The 19,370-nt window shown below is 37.8% G+C and overlaps 1 long non-coding RNA gene across 1 annotated transcript in view; it reads left to right on the forward strand.

Moving 5' to 3' along the window:
• LOC150083597 (uncharacterized) overlaps positions 1–13,845 on the forward strand; it is a 52,676-nt gene extending 38,831 nt beyond the window's left edge. Inside the window, exon 3 of the long non-coding RNA XR_016547180.1 lies at positions 13,686–13,845. This is a non-coding gene — a long non-coding RNA (uncharacterized LOC150083597). The remainder of the gene's footprint in view (positions 1–13,685) is intronic.
• Positions 13,846–19,370: the final 5,525 nt, after the last annotated feature.

Below are 19,370 nucleotides of genomic sequence, written 5' to 3' on the forward strand. Positions count from 1 at the left end.
GGCTATTCTAGTTCTTGTGCATAAACTTTACCCGTTTCTTTTCATGAAGTGATAACACCAAGATTCAGTTCATTTAAAGTCGTGTATCCCAATATCAGCTGCCCGTTTCCATGCTTCTACTATTATCATTTTAATACCCACATCTCCAAGTTCCATTATCCAACTACACAAGTTTTCTTCCGAATTTGGCCATTTAGGTGGAATTTTATGAAGGTTGTGCTTTGTTTTATCAGCTTCTTGTAATAAAACCTCCTGCTTCCTCCATTGACGAATCATCTTCTCAGTAGGCGGTGGTCCGAAATTTCATTCTGCTGCTCTGTTCCCGTGTTCTTTGGCATATTGTACTACTTTTAGCTTAAATCCAATATAATAATTTTGCTTTCTTGATGTGCCTGCAATTGATTAGGGCTTAAATGTATAACTGGAATTCATTTGTTCCTCCAACAACAGCCTGGTAATTACTGAAAAGTGTACTAATGCATAGTAGTTAACTGTCCATTAACTCTTGGTTTGCGCATGTGCAGTATTGTACTGCACCTTAGAAGCTGCTTTCGGCTTCTAAGAGGCGCCTCCGTAGCCAGGTGGGAAGGAGCAGCAGTGCGTAGCACACGCTTCTTGATTAGACCGAGGTTCGAGCCCGTCACCACCAAATACGGAGGATGCGGAAAGGTCAGAGAATGACCACCGCATATCCCTGAGCAATATGGCCTTAGTTGCTAATGCTCCTAAAAACCAAATAACAACAACATAACATCGGCTTCTAAGACATGCCAATTTTTTAAGGTATTTATAAAGAAAAAAAGTGCATCTTATAAGCTAACAAATACGATAATTAAAAACATTACGCTAAACTTATATCCTAATGCAGTAATAACACTATGCACCAGTTATGCTATGAAGTTTACATTATTGAAAAAAAAATATATATATATATCAAAATTGAGCTTACTCTATATGCATTTCGTGTCTCCTACCAAGTTTACATTACAGTAAACCCCGCTATTCGCGGGGATTACTTTCCTGAGAAATGCCGCGAATACCGAAAACGCGAATACTGAGTTATGCCTCCCATAGTAATAAAGGGGTTCCGTTCCAAAGTATGAAATATATAAGAAAAACTAGTCTAAAATTTTGTCTATGTATGTATTATAGGTACCTTCATAATATGACTATGTACATAGACAGTACATAGTGAAATGCAAGCATATGGCATCTAAATGAAAATAAGAAACAGTTTAATATTAAATGTAATATTTATTAGAAATTTCAAACAAATCTTTCAAACCAGTGCCTTTGCTAGCTAAAAAACTTATCCCGCCAGTGCTATCACCAGTTTCGCTAAAGTGTTGATAAAGGAGTTTTGCCTTTTCAAGAATAATGAGTGAACTTAACGGAATTTTATTTTGAGTTCGGTCTTCTATCCACAGATTTCTCCTACATAAGACCCACACCTACTCCTACATAAGAGTAGGAGACCGGCAGAATTACTTAACAAGTACAGGTCACTGTTGAACAAAAGCCGAGAATTAGGGTTGAATTTGAAAGTGTCTGCAATTCTGCCCAGACACGATAGGAGGGAGTATATGATGAGAGCCTTGTCGATCAATTCGGCCCTGGAAAGATTGTGCAAGGCTCAAGGGGTAGAATTTTTTTCAGCCTGGACTGTACTTGTTAACAGGAGAGATTGCTTCTACAGGGATGGGATACACTTAAATAGAAAGGGTGCAAGAATATTTGCTGATGCTATCGAGGCATCAGCAAATATGCTGATGAAGCATCACATGCTGATGCTTCCGTAAAGGCGACTACGATGGACTGAGACAGTATTTAAATTCTATACAGTGGGACCAACTGATGATGTTACCAACAGCAAATTCAAAATGGGAAGCATTCAAAGAACATATCTTGGAAGCTACTAGGCTTTACATACCAACTAAGAAATATTGTTCAAAGTTTAGGCCAAAATGGATGTCAGATGAACTAATGAGGCATATGGCAGAGAAGAAAAATGCATGGGATACTTACAAATTAACACATGACACAGAAGCCTATGATAGATACAAGTTGATATGCAACCAAGTTACAAAGGAGGTTAGGCAGGCGAAGGCGGATTACGAGAAATCCTTGGCAAGGGATGCAAAGAAAAACAGCAAAGAGTTCTTTACTTATGTAAACTCTAGAAGGAAGGGGATGAATCAGATTGGTCCACTTCATATTGATGGGTCAACTGTTGATGATCCTGCTCAGGTAGCTAACAAACTAAATGAATATTTTGCATCGACATTCACACATGAGGAGTTATTCAGCAAGGGGAATGCCAGAGGTGTATTCAACTCTAGCAGTAAGCTAGAGAATCTTGAAATAACTGGGAGTAAAGTGGAGGAGAAACTGTTGAAGATAAACACAAGAAAGGCACCCGGGGTGGATGGGATCTATCCAGTTATATTAAAGGAGGCAGCAAAGGAAGTAAGCAAACCCTTAGCCATAATTATGAGAGCTTCCTTGGACTCAGGGGAGGTACCCATAGACTGGAAATGTGCAAATGTGACCCCAATTCACAAAGGAGGATCAAAGGCTGACACAAGTAACTATAGACCTGTGAGCTTAACTTCTGTTCCAGGAAAATTAATGGAGGCACTGGTTAAAGAAGCACTGCAGGATCATTTAGACAAGACTTCAGTTATAGCTCAGACACAGCATGGTTTTGTTAAGGGGAAGTCTTGCCTGACCAACTTGATTGGATACTATGATGCAGTCACAAAAGAACTGGATGCAGGGAATAACTTTGATATTATATACTTGGATCTTAGAAAGGCTTTTGATACTGTTGCACATGGAAGACTGCTACACAAATTGGAGCAGTGTGACATTGGAGGCAAATTGCTGCTATGGATAAAGGGGTGGTTGAGTGGGAGAAGACAGAGAGTGGTAATCAATGGACACTGCTCATCATGGACTAATGTTATTAGTGGAGTCCCTCAGGGCTCAGTGTTGGGTCCATTATTGTTTTCTGTATTTATAAATGATATTGATGATGGTATATCAAGCTTAATGTCCAAGTTTGCAGATGATACAAAGGTTGGCAGGGTTGTCAAGGACACTACTGACACTACACTGCTGCAACAGGATCTGGAAAGGTTGAGCAGATGGGCTGAGAGGTGGCAAATGAAGTTTAACATTGACAAATGTAAAGTACTACACATGGGAAACAGCAACCCCAGGGCAACGTATCAACTCTGTGGTACTACACTGACAGTGGTAGAGAATGAAAGGGACTTGGGGGTGATTGTGCAGGCAGATATGAAGTTCTCTGAGCAGTGCAGACGGGCTGCAAGAGTAGCTCATGGAGTATTGTCAATGATATACAGGAATTTTTCCAGCAGGGATAAGGAGGTGATTATTCCATTGTATAAGGCAATGGTCAGGCCACACCTAGAGTACTGTATACAGGTCTGGAGGCCTCATTTCAAGAAGGATGTAGAGCTGCTGGAACGAGTACAAAGAAGGGCAACAAGATTAGTGAATGGAACAAAGGGGTGCTCTTACGAGGAAAGGCTTAAGTTTTGCAAATTACAGTGTCTGGAGACTAGGCACCAGCGAGGTGATCTGATAGAGGTGTATAAAGCCTTGAATGGTTTAAGCATGCTCAATGCTGATGGGATTCTTCCTCTAGCTCAGAAAAATCACCTGAGAGGGCATAAATTCAAATTGAGGAAAGACAGATGTAGGATAGACGTGCGGAAATTTGCCTTTAGCCAGCGGGTGGTCGGTTGGTGGAACAGACTGCCATCCCTTGTGGTGGAGGTTGATAGCCTAAATAAGTTTAAGGCTCAGCTGGACAGGTATTTTGAACGAACAGAGGGGTGAAGTGGAAGTGGGTTTTTTTTTTTTTTTTTTGGCTGATGCTGCATAAGCTTGCTTTCTTGCATCAAATGCCTCTACAAATGCTAAAACCGAATTTGTTGGATTTAAAGCTTTTCCATTTTTTCTAATTTAACATCACAAGTTACAGAGTAAATTTTTGAAACAATTAGCGCGTTTTCATGGACATTATGGCGGATTTTTTCTTCCAATTTCTTGATTGATCGTACTGTTGACTCATTGATTTTATTGTTTTGCCACTGAGAAGACACTTTCACCATTAGAAATTTTGTCTAATAACTCAATTTTATTCGCCAATGTCATCACCTTCTTTGATAATTTCACATTCACATTTCCCTTGTTATTCGTAGCCATATTTTTGTACGGGTTAGAAAGAACTTGTCCAAATAAAGTCACTTTCTTCCGTTAACACACTCGAAAAAGTCTGTTTTACACTGCAAAATGGTAGATTTATCAATTTTGTAAGCATATCAATTTATAAATTGATAAATTTATTCAATTTTAAAAGCATATAAATTAAAAACAAACGACGAAACCTTCCATGGCAAGCGCATAACACATAACGAACAAGGATTAGCGAGAAACATCCATGCTCGCGATTTTGTCACCCCTCTCCCCCCACCCACTGAGCGCTGTTTTGACCAGGAAAGATAATTTTAGCAACGCCCATGTTTTTTTATGGCGGAAAATGTTAATGGCGCTTTAAAATTCACATTTTTTTAGGTTTCATTTTATGTTAAATCAACGACCGCGAATACAAATACCGTGAATAGCGGGGGTTTACTGTATATGAATTCCCCTATCTCCTATCAAGTTTAAGTTATGTATTACTCTATAATGTTTCATGTGTAAATTCTAAGTAGGTATAATAGATAAATTTAACTATCTGTTGCCAACCTACGTGATTCGAACTCTTGAGCTCTAAAGTTAAAATAGTAAAACATGTATTTAGTGCCATTAATTATAGTTTGTAAGCCGCTTCTTATATGATCTATGTGATTAAGAAAAGTGTTAGTTGTATTCTACCAATTATTGTTCTCAAATAATGTCATTTACTACTCTTGCCAGAATCGATGCATTCTTAGTACTGTAGTGCTTGTTTCAAACTTCAAGCTGCACGCACGCGCACACACACACACTAAGCTGTGGATTTATTCAATGTACCCAGCAGTGGCTGATTACCTGACAGGTAACCCTCAAATAACACTGTCGTATTATCCCTTAACTAAAAATCTGAAATTTTTTCTAGCTTCCTTAATGCTTTTCATACTGCAAAAAATTGCGAGAACCTTTCAGGTGACCCACCAACACTGTTATGAAATTTTGAATTGTCCTTGTTTGTTAGTGACTTGCTTTGTTTGTCAGATGATTTTCTTTCCATCTCCCTCTAATTCTGTAAACATTTACAGCCTTACATGAGTTGTTTTAGAAATTTTTTATTCTTTTCACGTAATAAAGAGGGGGAAACCGAAACATGATATCCACTCTAGATGCTTGCTACTCTGTGGGTAAATAGTTCTGAATTGCGTTTGTTTGAAGGCCAGGATTACTTGCTTTCCCACTATTTCTATGAATATCTGTAGTTTTACAGGAGTTTTTTCTTGTTTTTATTTTGAAAGATTCATTATTGTTCTGACATAAAGAAAAGAACATGAAATGTGTTGTGCAATCGAGTAGTTGACATCTTGAGATGTCAACTACTTGTCAGCTACTTGGAAGGTAGGAATATGTGTAATTTTCAAATTTCATGCACATCACCGCATCAAGTTCGAAATAAAACTGAAAACGAAACTAATAGTACCAAATATATACACTGCCTTACCATTAATACCTGGACACTCCTCTATTAATTAGTCACGTCCTATTCTAGCACACATCAGACACAAATATAAATATATACATAGGCCTTCAAGGAGACTACTATGATTAGGAATGCAAGAAGCCACAATTGAAGAGATAACAGACTTCTAGCGTGGAATGATAATAGGGAGCCACATGAGCATTTGGTCTATACATGACATTTCAACCACACTGAAGATCCCTAGGTCGATGATTGGTGATGTTATCTGCACATGGAAGTTGACTGGTGCTGAACTATCATGAAATTACTCAGAAAACCTTATAAATGGCTGATGAAATGTTACAGGAGAGCCCTGAAACTAATATATATAGCAGAACAAATATATATATAGCAGAATCTTGGTTCTGCCATGAACAACAAGGAAAGTGAAAAAATGCCGATATACGAAACACTCCTACCTAGGCTAGGCACATTATAGCCTAAGCTGCTCTTGCACCAATAGCTTTCAAATAACAACAACAAGCGGATCAGCTAATGTATAATCTTGCTACCTCTACTCTGCCAGACAGTGACTGGAGGGAGTCAGGGTAGTGTGTATGCAGGGGCATTGTTGAGGCCACGTTATGTCAAGGATCTGGGTATATTCTTAACATGTGTATGCCATATCCAAAAATTTCATTACTTCATACAGCATGTCTTCCCCCACCACACACTTTTTCTTACTATCGAATACACCATGAATTGTCAAACTAATAAGAGTAAGCTTATCTGCGAAAAGATCTAAACCTCTCAAAAACTTCCTAGTCCATTTCACAAATATACATGATCTCAATTCTTATCTCAACAATGTCCATTTCCACTTGCAGTCTGCCAAACCCCACGTACATTTTCTGACAGAATCTCAGTTATCAGTTGATTCAACCACTATTCATTTCAATTGCTCAAATTATTCACTGTATGAATCCTTTCTCCTCGAAGGTGGTACTTGTGCATATGTCCATTCCAATATTCCGGCGAAGTCCGGACAGTCTGTGACAGCCATGTCAGAGATTTAGTAATTTGAAATCTCCTCTTTTCGATCTTCTCTGGCTTAAAATCTCTCTACCTCATTGTGTCAAATTCATCTGTTGTCTCTACTGTCCTCCCAACCCCACTAATCACTTGGAGCTCTTCGACTTCCTCTCTTTGCAACTTGACTTTCTCCAGTCCAACTTTCCTAACAGTGAGGTAATTTTCCTTGGTGATTTTAATTTTCACAGTTATGGCTGGCTTCCATTTTCTAGTCACGCTGGCCCGGCCGGTCGATATGCTGAAGCCTTTGAAATTACTAATCACCTTGCACAGATTGTTCATTTACCTATAAGAATACCAGATCTTTTCTTGGTTCATTTACCTATAAGAATATTGGAGCTTGATCATTTTCTCACAAACCCTTCTTAGTACATGGTCGAAGTGAGTGGTCCTTTAGGCACCTCAGATCACAACTTGATTGTCTTTTCTCCAGTGGAGCCTCTATCTCATGGCTATTCCCAACCTCGTTGTTTGGCATTACAAGAATGCAAAATGGGATGACCTGCGAGGATTTCTTTTCTTCTTTTCGTTGGTGGGACTACTATTTCAAAACTTCTGATGCAACATTTGCTCAGATAGTGTCAATGAAATTATTCTTGTAGGAATGAAATCCTTTATCCCACACTCCACATTAAAATCTCATCCTTTATTTAAACCTTGGTTTTCCAATAAATATGCTAAGGCCGTTCACGAGAAGAATGTTGCATATCGTGGCTTGTTTACAATTCTTCAGTTTCATTTTCTGCCTACACCAAAGTTTGCAACAATTGTAAAGCAGTTATTAATCAGTCCAAACTAGATTTTGAACAGGCTAAGAGTAGAAAACTTGCTTCTTACCCTAATGATAGCCAAGCATTCTGGTCTCTTGCCAAAGCTATTGGCCACAACTTTGGCCCATCTCTGCTCCCACCTCTGTCAAAACCAGATGGTTCTGGTTTTGTCACTTCGGCCTAGGATAACGCTGACCTGCTAGCATCCAATTTTTCTTCCAACTCCTGTATTAATAATGTTGGTAAAACACCTCCCACCATTCCCAACACGTTCCATCAATGCCTCCTGTGGTCTTCTGTCAAAAGGATGTCAGAACAATTTCGACGAATCTTGGTGCTAAGAAAGCTCCAGATCCTGATGATATTTCTTCACTTGTTCTCAAAATCTGTGCTCCTGAACTTACTCCTGTTCTTTGCCACCTTTTTCACTTTCTTATTCCAAAGGTGTTTTTCCTTCTGCTTGGAAATTTGCTCATATCAAGCCAGTTCCTAAAAAGGGTGAAAAATCCTTCCCATCCAAGTATCGTCCCAATTCAATTACTCCTACCCTTTCTAAAGTAATGGAGAAATCAATTAACCGCCAACTCTTAAACTACCTAGAAACCTTCCGTCTGATCAAAGATCGCCAGTATGGATTCCGTCAGTGTCGATCCAGTGGTGATATTCTGGCCTATGTTACACAGTTATGGACAAATTCAATGGAAAAGTTTGGTGAAACATAAGCAGTTGCTCTTGACATCTCAAAGGCTTTCGATCGTGTTTGGCATAAAGGTCTTCTAAACAAGCTTCCATCTTATGGTTTGCCAACTGTTTTTTGTAATTGGTTATCCAGTTTTCTCTCTGATTGCTCACTGAGGGTGATGGCAGATGGCTCTGTCTTTTAACTTCTCCACTAATGCTGGTGTCCCCCAAGGTTCAGTTCTTTCCCCCACTCTTTTCCTCTTGTATATTAATGACCTTCTTCCATTGACTGGAAATCCTATCCATAGTTTTGCTGATGATAGCACATTTCATTCCACTTTCCAGTTTGAGAAACCTTGCCCTGCTCAATCACCTTCAACTTCTCGAATATCCGCTACCAATTCCTAAAATGCCGATCTCCAGGTAATTTTCCAGTGGAGCAAAGACAACTTAGTTGATTTCAATCCTTCTAAAACTCAGTCTTGTCTTATATCTCACAAAAAGGATTCTTCTGCTCCTATGCTTATATTTGGTGACACTCTGATTTCTAGGGAAGTTGATATATCTCTTTTTGGGGATTACCTTGACTTCTTATCTCTTTGCACAAGCACATTACAAATATTTCTTCCTCTGCAACTAAAAAAACTTGGTTTTCTCTTTCGCTCTCGGCTTTACTTTTCTTCCAAACAGCTGTTCACCCTGCACAAATCGCAAATCTGCCCTACCATGGAATATTGTTCCCACATCTGAGGGTGCCTCCGTAACCAGGTGGGCAGGAGCAGCAGTGCGTAGCACACGCTTCTTGATTAGACCGGAGTTCGAGCCCGTGAGCCACCAAATATGGAGGATGCGAAAATGTCAGGGAATGACCACCGCATATCCCCGGAGCAATATGGCCTTAGTTGCTAATGCTCCTAAAAACCAAAATAACAACAACTACATCTGAGGTGGTGCCCCCCAAAACCTCTCTCAGGCTTCTAGATTCCATTCAGAAGAGGGCAGTTAGGTTAATTAATGACTCATCTCTTACATCTCTCCACTCACTGTCTCATAGACTTACTGTTTCTGCTGCATGCATTTTCTACAGATACTTCCATGAGCACTGTTCTTCTGAATTGGCTTTTATAATTCCCACTCTCTCTTTCAAAACAGTCTGAACACGTCCCGCAACCAGCCAACATCCAATTACCGTCCAACTTTTCATCTTCCTTCGTATGCCTTTCCTGAAAATTACAGTCTACAGAAGTTCAAGCCTAATGTCAACAAATATCTTCTCTCGTCTTCTCAACCTCCAATCCAAGCATGGTACTAGGTACTATCAAATATCTCTCGAAGAAAAAAAGAAGCTATTTATCTCTCTAAAAGGTAATTTTTATAATGGAGTGCTACCCTTTCATCATTATCATATGTTCCGTTATAAGAATCAGTTTTGAATGGCTTTGTTGATATTTTTCTAAAGTACATTTCCGGAGGTCACGACCATAAAACAATAAAACAATTTGCACTTTCCCGTTTATTGTGCTTTTCTGTTAGCGCACTCCATTGCGTTAAACAGGTAGTAAACTCAATCTGATTGCATTTGCAATAATCCCGATAACTGGAATCGTGTGTGTTTTTAGGTTATGGTGAAAGTGTTTCCCGTTCACTGAAATCTTGAATCATATAGAAAAAATTTTTTTTTCAGAATCCCTTCATTCCTATTACGTACTTATCACAATGGTGAAGGGAAAGTGACCAACGGAAAGTGCAAGTGGTGGCAGTGCTGGGAAACAAAACCAAATTGATTTAGAAGTGAAGATGAAAATAGTTAAGACATACGAAGCAAGACAAAGTTTGCCATCTATTGCTCAGGAATTAGGTCTAGCTGCTTCAACAATGAATGCTATTTTAAAGGACAGTGCACGTGTAAAAGATCATGTTAAAGGATCGACGTATTTAAGATCAACAGTGATCACAGAACAGTGTTCAGGTGCTATATCGAAGATGGAAAAGCTATTAATAATATGGATGGAAAATTAGATTCAGAAGCGAGTCCCCCCCCCCTGAATCTAATGCCCATTCAAGCAAAAGCAACAAGTATTTATGAAGATATTAAAGATAAGTACAGCAAATCCCAAGTCAAGTTCTTGGCAAGCAATGGGTGGTTTAATTGCGCTGGTTTCCACAACATTAAAGTATACAATGAAGTCACCAGTGCTGATTCTGCAGCAGCAGCAGAGATATTTTGTGATGTGTTGAAGAAACCCCCTCTAAATTTCCATAGCCCTCAACCTCTGCAGTGTCGTACTTATCACCTCAAGATGTTGATTCTGGCAATGATGCTCAAAGGGTAAAACTTGCTGACATTATGCCTGTCCCCTCCCTTTTTTTGTAATTTTATAACTTTGAAACTTGTAATTTTTGGTATGCATTTGATAAAAAAAAAATCGAATAAATAATTCTATTTACTTGTTTGTCAAACATTTCTTTTTTGCTTCAATCAAATTCAATGTGTGTAGTTGCGAGTGCTGCATAAGCCTTTAGGGAAATTCCGACTTACATAAAACTCGACTTACGCAGAGTTCCGCGGAATGCAACCCTTATGTCAGTCGGGGAGTGCCTGTACACCATTTTTTTTTTAACCATTGGAAACTTAATTTTTATTAAAAATAGTAATAACAAGAAACGTCTTACAAACTGTGATACATATATGCCAGATAATGTACTCTCATTTAATTTTCTTCCTCTTCATCGCTGCTAAGCACAATCAAACAAGAACATTTTCTATGATGCAGAATAGCTTTGCCTTCTGAACTTTCTTCTGCAGCATCTAGATTTTGTGTATCTTCTGCTCTCTCTAAAAAATCAGTAATTTGGGTTTGTTTGCTTTTACTTGATATATCTTTGTAAATTTCATGGTATGGAGCTAAGTATTTTTGAAGCTCCCTTTTGAACTTTGTGCTTCTTTTAGTTGAAGGATCTGCATTCAAAAATTAAGATTCTAATTGCTCAGCTAAGTTTATGCCTTCTCGTATGTATTTTAGTGCTTCAGGATTTATCTGTGGTATCATTCTGTGAATTGATTTGGTTTACCTCCATTTCTACAAAATCCACTTCACTGGCCTCTTTTCTACCAGTAATTCTTGAACGTCTTCAGTAGTCACATCTTCAAAACTTCCACTCCTACCGACTTAGCAAGTCGGTAGGAGTGGAGGTCTATTATCTCACCAATTCTGTTTTCTGCCGGTTCAGCCATATTTTCTGAATGAACTGACTCTGGCCATACATTTTTCCAACACACACAGTTAACGTTGAAGGTTGGTTTTACCTCTGAGCAATAAAGCTATTATTCCAATACAGTCCACAATTGAAAAATGTTTCCATGCCTCCGTCATTTCAATAGATTTGGAATCATTTTTTCCAAAATCCATTGTAACGATTTGCTGGTGTAATGAGTTTTAAAGGTAAATTAAAGAAATTGTATTAGGTGATAGGAACGTTATTTCAACGTTTGGATGGCCTGGCACATTATCCAATAAAACTTTGAAATTTAGATTTTTTTCCACAGGTTCAATAGCACAGAACATGGGGAATTCCCAGTAATTTTTTTTTTTTTGCATAACAACTAGCGAACCAAAAGCAGGGATTCACAAAAAAGAATGGAAATGTTGAAATTACATCCAACATAATAGCAGAGTTTTCCCTGCACAAAAGCTGAAAAATACAGTGTTAGAGCTAAACCGTGTTATGTAAGTGCAAGGATTGCTGCAATTTATAAATCATGTTAGAGTGGAACCATGTTGTAGGAGTACAGTGTTATACGAGGGAGTTGCCCGTATATATATATATATATTTTTTTTTTAATATTTAATTCTTTTATTAAAAACTAAAAAGTTACATATAATCAGAATTGTAGTCCGTTAAGAAAAGAATGAGATATTGGTATTTTTAAAGCAGCATTCAAAAAAACACAAATTTCTTTAAAAAAAAGTTCTCTGAGCAGTGCAGACGAGCTGCAAGAGTAGCTCATGGTATCTTGTCAATGATATACAGGAATTTTTCTAGCAGGGATAAGGAGGTGATTATTCCCTTGTATAAGGCAATGGTTAGGCCACATCTTGAGTACTGTATACAGGTCTGGAGACCTCATTTCAAGAAGGATGTAGAGCTGCTGGAACAGGTACAGAGAAGGGCAACAAGATTAGTGAATGGAACAAAGGGTTGCTCTTACGAAGAAAGGCTTAAGTTTTGCAAATTACAGTCTGGAGACTAGGCACCAGCGAGGTGATCTGATAGAGGTGTATAAGGCTTTGAATGGTTTGAGCATGCTCAGTGCCAATGGGATTCTTCATCTTGCTCAGAATAATCAGCTCAGAGGGCATAAATTCAAATTGAGGAAGGACGGATGTCGGATAGATGTGCGGAAATTTGCCTTTGGCCAGCGGGTGGTTGGTTGGTGGAACCGACTTCCATCACTTGTTGTTGAAGTTGATAGCCTAAACAACTTTAAGGCTCAACTGGACAGGTATTTCGAGCGAACGGAGGGGTGAAATGGGAGTGGTGTGTGTTTTTTTTGTTTTTTTTGGCTGATGCTGAATAAGCTTGCTTTCTTGCATCATATGCCTCTACTAATGCTAATGCTAAAAAAATTAAAATGAAAGGTGATTGACAGAAATATCAAAATTTTGTGCACTGAACCATCTTTTAAACTGGGAAAAAATAGAGTTATGTTTATATTTTAAATATAACTCTGTTAGTCTGTTTATAATTTTTTTAATTTTCACTAGAATTAATATTTTAAAATATAACAGGTGTAAGACAGCACTTTTGAAATATTTTTGTTTTACTAAAAATTAAATTACATATAATTATTGTAATCCATTAAGAAATGAAATATTGGTATTATAGAAGCAGAATTTAAAGACTCAAAACTTTTCCATAAATTAATAAGTTGGTCACCTGTCATGGTGGTAGTTACCTGTCAGGTGACTACCTCACCACCAAATACGGAGGATGCGGAAAGGTCAGGGAATGACCACCGCATATCCAGGAGCAATATGGCCTTAGTTGCTAATGCTCCTAAAAACCAAATAACAAACAACAACAACAACAGGTGACTACCACCATGTTTTCTGCAAATGGTTAATACTAAGTTAATGCCATTATGTTTACTACCACCTGGTTAATGTTCATCTCTGACTCATGGTTACAATACTAGATAAATCCCACTATATAAGATGATTTTGTCCTTTTCCCAGTTCTGTCTGTAAATGTAAATAATTAACATTAATTATGCAGTGAAAATGTAATTTACTGTTTTTATCTCTTCTAGCCCTTATTATTAAGGGTGTAACATTTTCATTTATGTAATTTTGTTTCTTAATATAATCTCTGACTTAAAAAAGGAATTTAATAGTAAAAATATTTATTCTGACTACAATAATGCAAGTAATTATAGAGTTTAACAGCTGTGTTTAATATTATTTATTGAATCTTTTCAGCTTTGAAGACAAATAGCGTGTGTAATGGAAAGCAGCAACAGTAATCTTCCATCCATTATTATCAAGAAGGTCCAAGGAATTATCAGTCTGATAATAGGTACAATGGAAATAGTCACTAACAGAATTTACATCTGTGAATGTGGAGAACAACCTAGAGCTGAAAAGGTAATCTTCCTTAATCTAGAAAAGGAAAGCCACACAAATTCAGGTTATACCAAATAAAATCCAATATTCACATTAAATATATATTAATATATTCAATTATAAATATGTTAAAAGCCAAGATACTTCTTAATACTAACAGCTGACCGTATATTGCCATAAGTAGGTACTGACATGTATTAGCAAAATGATGCAAGGAAGCAATGCCTATACAGCACCAACCAAAATAATAGTAATAATCAAAATAATATATCCATTTTATTTGCCCATTCCTTTTAGTAATTTGTCCAAACCTTCTTTAAAGGTATTAAAACTTCTACCCATTTCCATAACATGAGGTGAAAGTTTATTCCTACAATGAATTATTCCCGGTAACAGCAAATTGTCACATGTCTATTCCACAACCATTTTTTTCAACTTATACTTGCATTGCATTCTGCATGTTGTCCTAGAAAGCCAAGATACTGTCAGCATTTAGTTTATGTAACCTTTTATAAAGCCTTACACACTTAAGTTGGGTCTTCTCACAGATGCCTAGTTTTCAGATGATACTTCAGTTTACAGAATCCTAGCCTTTCTTGGTAAGAACATTTCATTTTTGACCCCAGCTAATCTTTTTGCTCTTCTCTGCACCCTTTCCAACAGATTTATGTTCTTGCTGAAATGAGCTTTCCAAACCTGTATTCCGTATTCCAGATATGGCCTAACCATATTATTTTATACAATAGGATAATGATGTCCATATCCCCGCTAACGAAACTCCTGTATATTATAACAGAAACACATAAAGCTATTCTAGCAGGCTGTTTGCACTGCTGAGAGAACTACATGTACAATTGTCCCTATGTCTTTTTCCTTATCAGCTACCTGGATAACATGTAGACATGTATAGTATCTTATGCAACTCTCCAGAACTTTAGTTCATCGCCACTGTGGCACACTGTGATGGATACAGGACTCCAAAAGGCCAGAAAGTTGTGTAATGTTGTGTTTGTGCAGTGAAAGTGCTGTGTTTAATTGTTTCTGGTCATTTAGTCACCATGAAGGCAGTCATCTGGAAAGCCTGCCCAGTGGCTGTGTACATCACAGGAAGGTGGGCCACAACTGACTATGTATGTAGCCCACCTTAATGACCTTATATGCTGGTCCTGAAATAGACATGCCTCCCACCCACTGGGAGGTTGTGTAATACCAGTCAGTGCCAGCTATCCCCTAGTTAAGACAGCCTGCATCTCAATTAGTAGCAAAAATAAATAATAAGTAAAAAATTTAAAATGAAGGCCTCAAGAGCAAACTCTTGCGGTGTTTGAAAGTTATTTTTAGAAGAGACAAATATATTTTCTTGACCATGGGGTGACAGGACTAGTGCTTGTAAATAACCTATGTTTAGAGGATTCATAAGCTAGACATTAAAATAGTAATATATGGAGAACATCCCCACGAGCACCACAAAAAAAAGCTGTGTTGTGGAAAGATCGAAATAAAATAGCTTGGTATTAATTGACCAATGGCAAGATAGAACATACAAGTGAGTCAGCTCAGAGTGAACTACTGCAAAGTAGCCTTGCTCAAAATGGAGACAGATGAAAAAAAAAACTTTAAGTAGTTCTACCTTTGGATGAGGAAGATCAACATTCTTGCCAATGAGAAATTAAAATTTGGAAATAGTGAGATATTTCTTCTCTAGGTAATGCTTTAGAGTCAATTAAAATGCCATTAAATTTGTAAGACTGACCTTGTCAGCTATAATAAGAAGGCCCTCTGAAACAGAAGATCAAAGAGAAGGGTACCAGCAGGATTTGAAGTGTGGGAATGGAGACTGTGAAACAAGCACGAACAAGGACAAGAAGGAAAGCTGAATTAAGCTTTGAGTGAATGGTAAGGAGCCTAGCTCAATGAAACCATTCTCGAACCCCATAAGTAACGATAAGAATAACAGCTTTGTACATAGGATGAATGGTTTTGCTAAGTCCCCACTCCTTAGAAATACAAATGAACATAGCTATAAGCTTTTTAATTTTATCAACAAGATGAGTAATATGGGGTAGAAACATCAGTCAGTTGTCAATTTTAAGACCCAAATATTTAGTTGTTTTTGCTAAGAAATAGGCTGGTTATTAATTTTGATGAGTGGAGGCCCTAAGCAGCTTTATCTGACCATTTACCATCTGTTTCCAGAAAGACAACCCTTAAAGACAACCATACAAGTTTTGGGTGGAGTGATTGTTAATTTATTAAGGGAAGCACAATTAGAAAGATCCTTAAAAACATTGTTAGCATTAACTTACAGCTCAGCTGTTGAATTACCATAAAAAAAAATAAGGCTAATGAGGAAGAACATTCATACTGCCTAAGAAGCCATTGATTGAGGATTAGTTTCCAGAAGAAGGGACCTAAAATGGAGCCCTGAAGAACAGGTCTAGTTATGGGATGTAATTGGAGACTACAGTGACAAATATGTTGAATAAGTAATCCCTAATGGTTAGATAAAGCTGCTTAGGACACTGAAGAAGACAGACATTCAAGGACAGTTTCTCACCAAGGGGAATCAAAGGCATCCTTTTGAAGTACACAAAAATAACGAGTGTAAGTATGAGTGGTGAGATGGATGAATCTCATAAATTCAACAAGAGCATCTTCAGCACCATGACCCAGGGGAGAAGCCTTATTGATTAATAGCAAGGCAACCGTTGTTCAGAAGAAGAGTGCGGAAAGCATGAAGGATAGCAATCTTTCAACCATCTTCTCCAGGACAGACAAGAGGGCCAGCAGTCTATAAACACGAGGTGAAGGAGGTTTCCAAGTTTTTGTAATATATTTAATAGAGCACATTTCCAAAATATTAGGAAGGATCCTTGACTGAAGCATTTGTTATATAAAACTAAAATGGTTGGATTTAAAGATGATGAACTATAAATTCTCCTTCTATAGCATCGGACCCTGGGCATTTATTGGATTAGATTCTTTGAATGCAGCCTTGCCCTCATCAATTGAGACCAGATCTGAATCCAATTCAGAAGAATATTGGGCATTAAGCTATCTGATCACAAAGTGTTCTGGATAATCCATAGATGGATCATCAGAAAGAAAAAGAGTCGAGAATAATGTTAATTGTATCATACCATGCAGTAGATTGCATATCATTGGAGATTACACCCCAAGGATCGTTGTTACCCAAAATTGAAAACTAATTTTTGCCATTATGATATTTTACTTCTAGTAATAGCTTTTACATAATCCTTTTTTTAGATCACAATAGATGTCCTTTAATCTTTGAACATCATGAAGAGAACAGATAGCTCTGTCGTTGATATTTTTTCATTGAACAGCACACCTGGCAACTGAAAGTTATGGAAAGTTATGGCATTTTAGACTCCAGAATTTGATTTTGGAATGACATATTTTTATTTTAGAAGTGAGTTAACAGTTTTAATTAGAGCAATTTGAACAGCAGAAGCCAATTCAGTAGCAGATAATTCATCAGAAGATTGAGTGATAGTAGATCTTTAAGTAGCAGTAGTTAACTACCCTAATTAACCACCCTGTTTATTTTTCTATTATCAATAAATGTAGATATCACACCTGGAATTCTTGTCAATATTAGTATTAATAGTGGCAAATGATGCAAGAAAGCAAACTTATACGGCATCTGTGAAAAAAAAAAAATTCCATTTCACCTATTCATCCCCTTCAATAGTTTGTCTAGTTCCTTGAATTTCTTCCAACTATCCTCTTTTACAACAACAACAGATGTAAGCTTGTTCCACCACTCAACTACCTGTTGGCTGAAGTTAACTTCTGCACATCTATTCTGCAACCATCCTTCTTCAGTTTGAATTTATGTCCATTCATGTGCATGGTCTGAGCAAGAGGAAGAATCCCATCAGCACTGAGTTTGCCCAAACCATTCAAAATTTGCAATTCAGTATCATTAATAAATAATAAAAACAGTAAGAGGGCCTCTCATTCATAACTAGCCCATGAAGAGCAATGGCCATTTATATTCATTCTTCATCTCCTATCTCACATAACTATCCCCTGTAGAGCCCGGATCGGGCACAGTCAGCTCACCCATATTTTTCTTCTTACAGGAAATGATCCTCCGCAGTGTATGCACTGCAACTCTGTTCTCACAATAAAGCACATACTCGTTGAATGTACCTTATACACTGATGCCCGAAAAGCTTCATACAGTAATCTTCAACAACCTTTGACACTCCAACAGTTCATAGGTAATGATGCAAATCTCCCGGAATTTTTCCGCTTCTTAAAACGCATAAATCTGTATAATTGTTTCTAACTGTTTTTGCAGACACCGTGAAATCCCCATCTCGTTTATAGGCGCAATATGGCCTAAGTAGCCCTTGCGCCAGAAATAACCATACCAATACCAATATCCCCTGTAACTACTTTTCATCCCCTATCCCTTAATTCCATATTGTTCCAATTGATATGTTGTTGTTATTTGATATTTAGGAGCATTAGCAACTAAGGCCATATTGCTCCGGGGATATGCGGTGGTCATTCCCTGACCCTTTTCCTATTTGGTGGTCACAGGCTCGAACCCCGGCCTAATTGATATAGCAGTCATTCTTGCAGAACAGTATAAAAGGCTTTATTGAAATCTAAGTATATGATGTCATAATTGTTCTTTGCATCTAGTCCCATTGTGAATATAGCTAATCTAATTAGCCACTGTGAGCTAATTGGATTGGTCAGCTTGGAAATGTTCAACTCCAATTTTTGGAGTTGAACATTTTGCACTTTACCCTATGAATTTGATCCCACAACCTCTTCAACACCTCCTCATAGAACTTTTTCGTGACTGTTGTCCCTTGAGGCACAAAAGTCTCGATGGGTAATGCCTTTGACATCGAAGAAGACGAGCAACATGGTTTTCACTTGTGATTTTTCTAACTGCACTTTTTTATCTGACAGGGACAGGACGGTGAACACCATTCTAAACTCTGACATTTTGTCTCAGGATCATATTGAAATACCCAACTCTCATCACTGGTAGCAATTCTACTCAAAAATGTCGAGTCGTTGTCAACACATGCCATAAAATCGATGGAACACTTTACTCTCTTTGCTCGAAACTCAACGAATGCAGTACAAAATGGGAACAAATTTTCTCTCTTGCCCAGATCTTCTTTTAGAATTTCTCGTAGTTTCCTTATTGCTACTTATTATCTCAGCAAGCAACTTCGTTGAAATTGATCTGTCTTCGGTCAATTTTTCTAACCTTTATGACAATCTCGTAGGTGAAGTAAACATTGGCAGTGAGCTAGTTGATTTTCTAATAACTGAGAGGAAAGTGGAGGAGAAATTGTTGAGGATAAACATAAAAAAGGCACCCGGGGTGGGTGGGATCTATCCAGTTATATTAAAGGAGGCAGCAAAGGAAGTAAGCAAACCCCTAGCCATAATTATGAGAGCTTCTTTGGACTCAGGGGAGGTACCCATAGATTGGAGATGTGCAAATGTAACCCCAATTCAGAAAGGAGGATCAAAGGCTGACAC

The sequence above is a fragment of the Mastigoproctus giganteus genome, chromosome 7, assembly GCF_048544385.1.
Source record: "Mastigoproctus giganteus isolate SK-2022 chromosome 7, ASM4854438v1, whole genome shotgun sequence".
NCBI lineage: Eukaryota > Metazoa > Arthropoda > Arachnida > Uropygi > Thelyphonidae > Mastigoproctus > Mastigoproctus giganteus.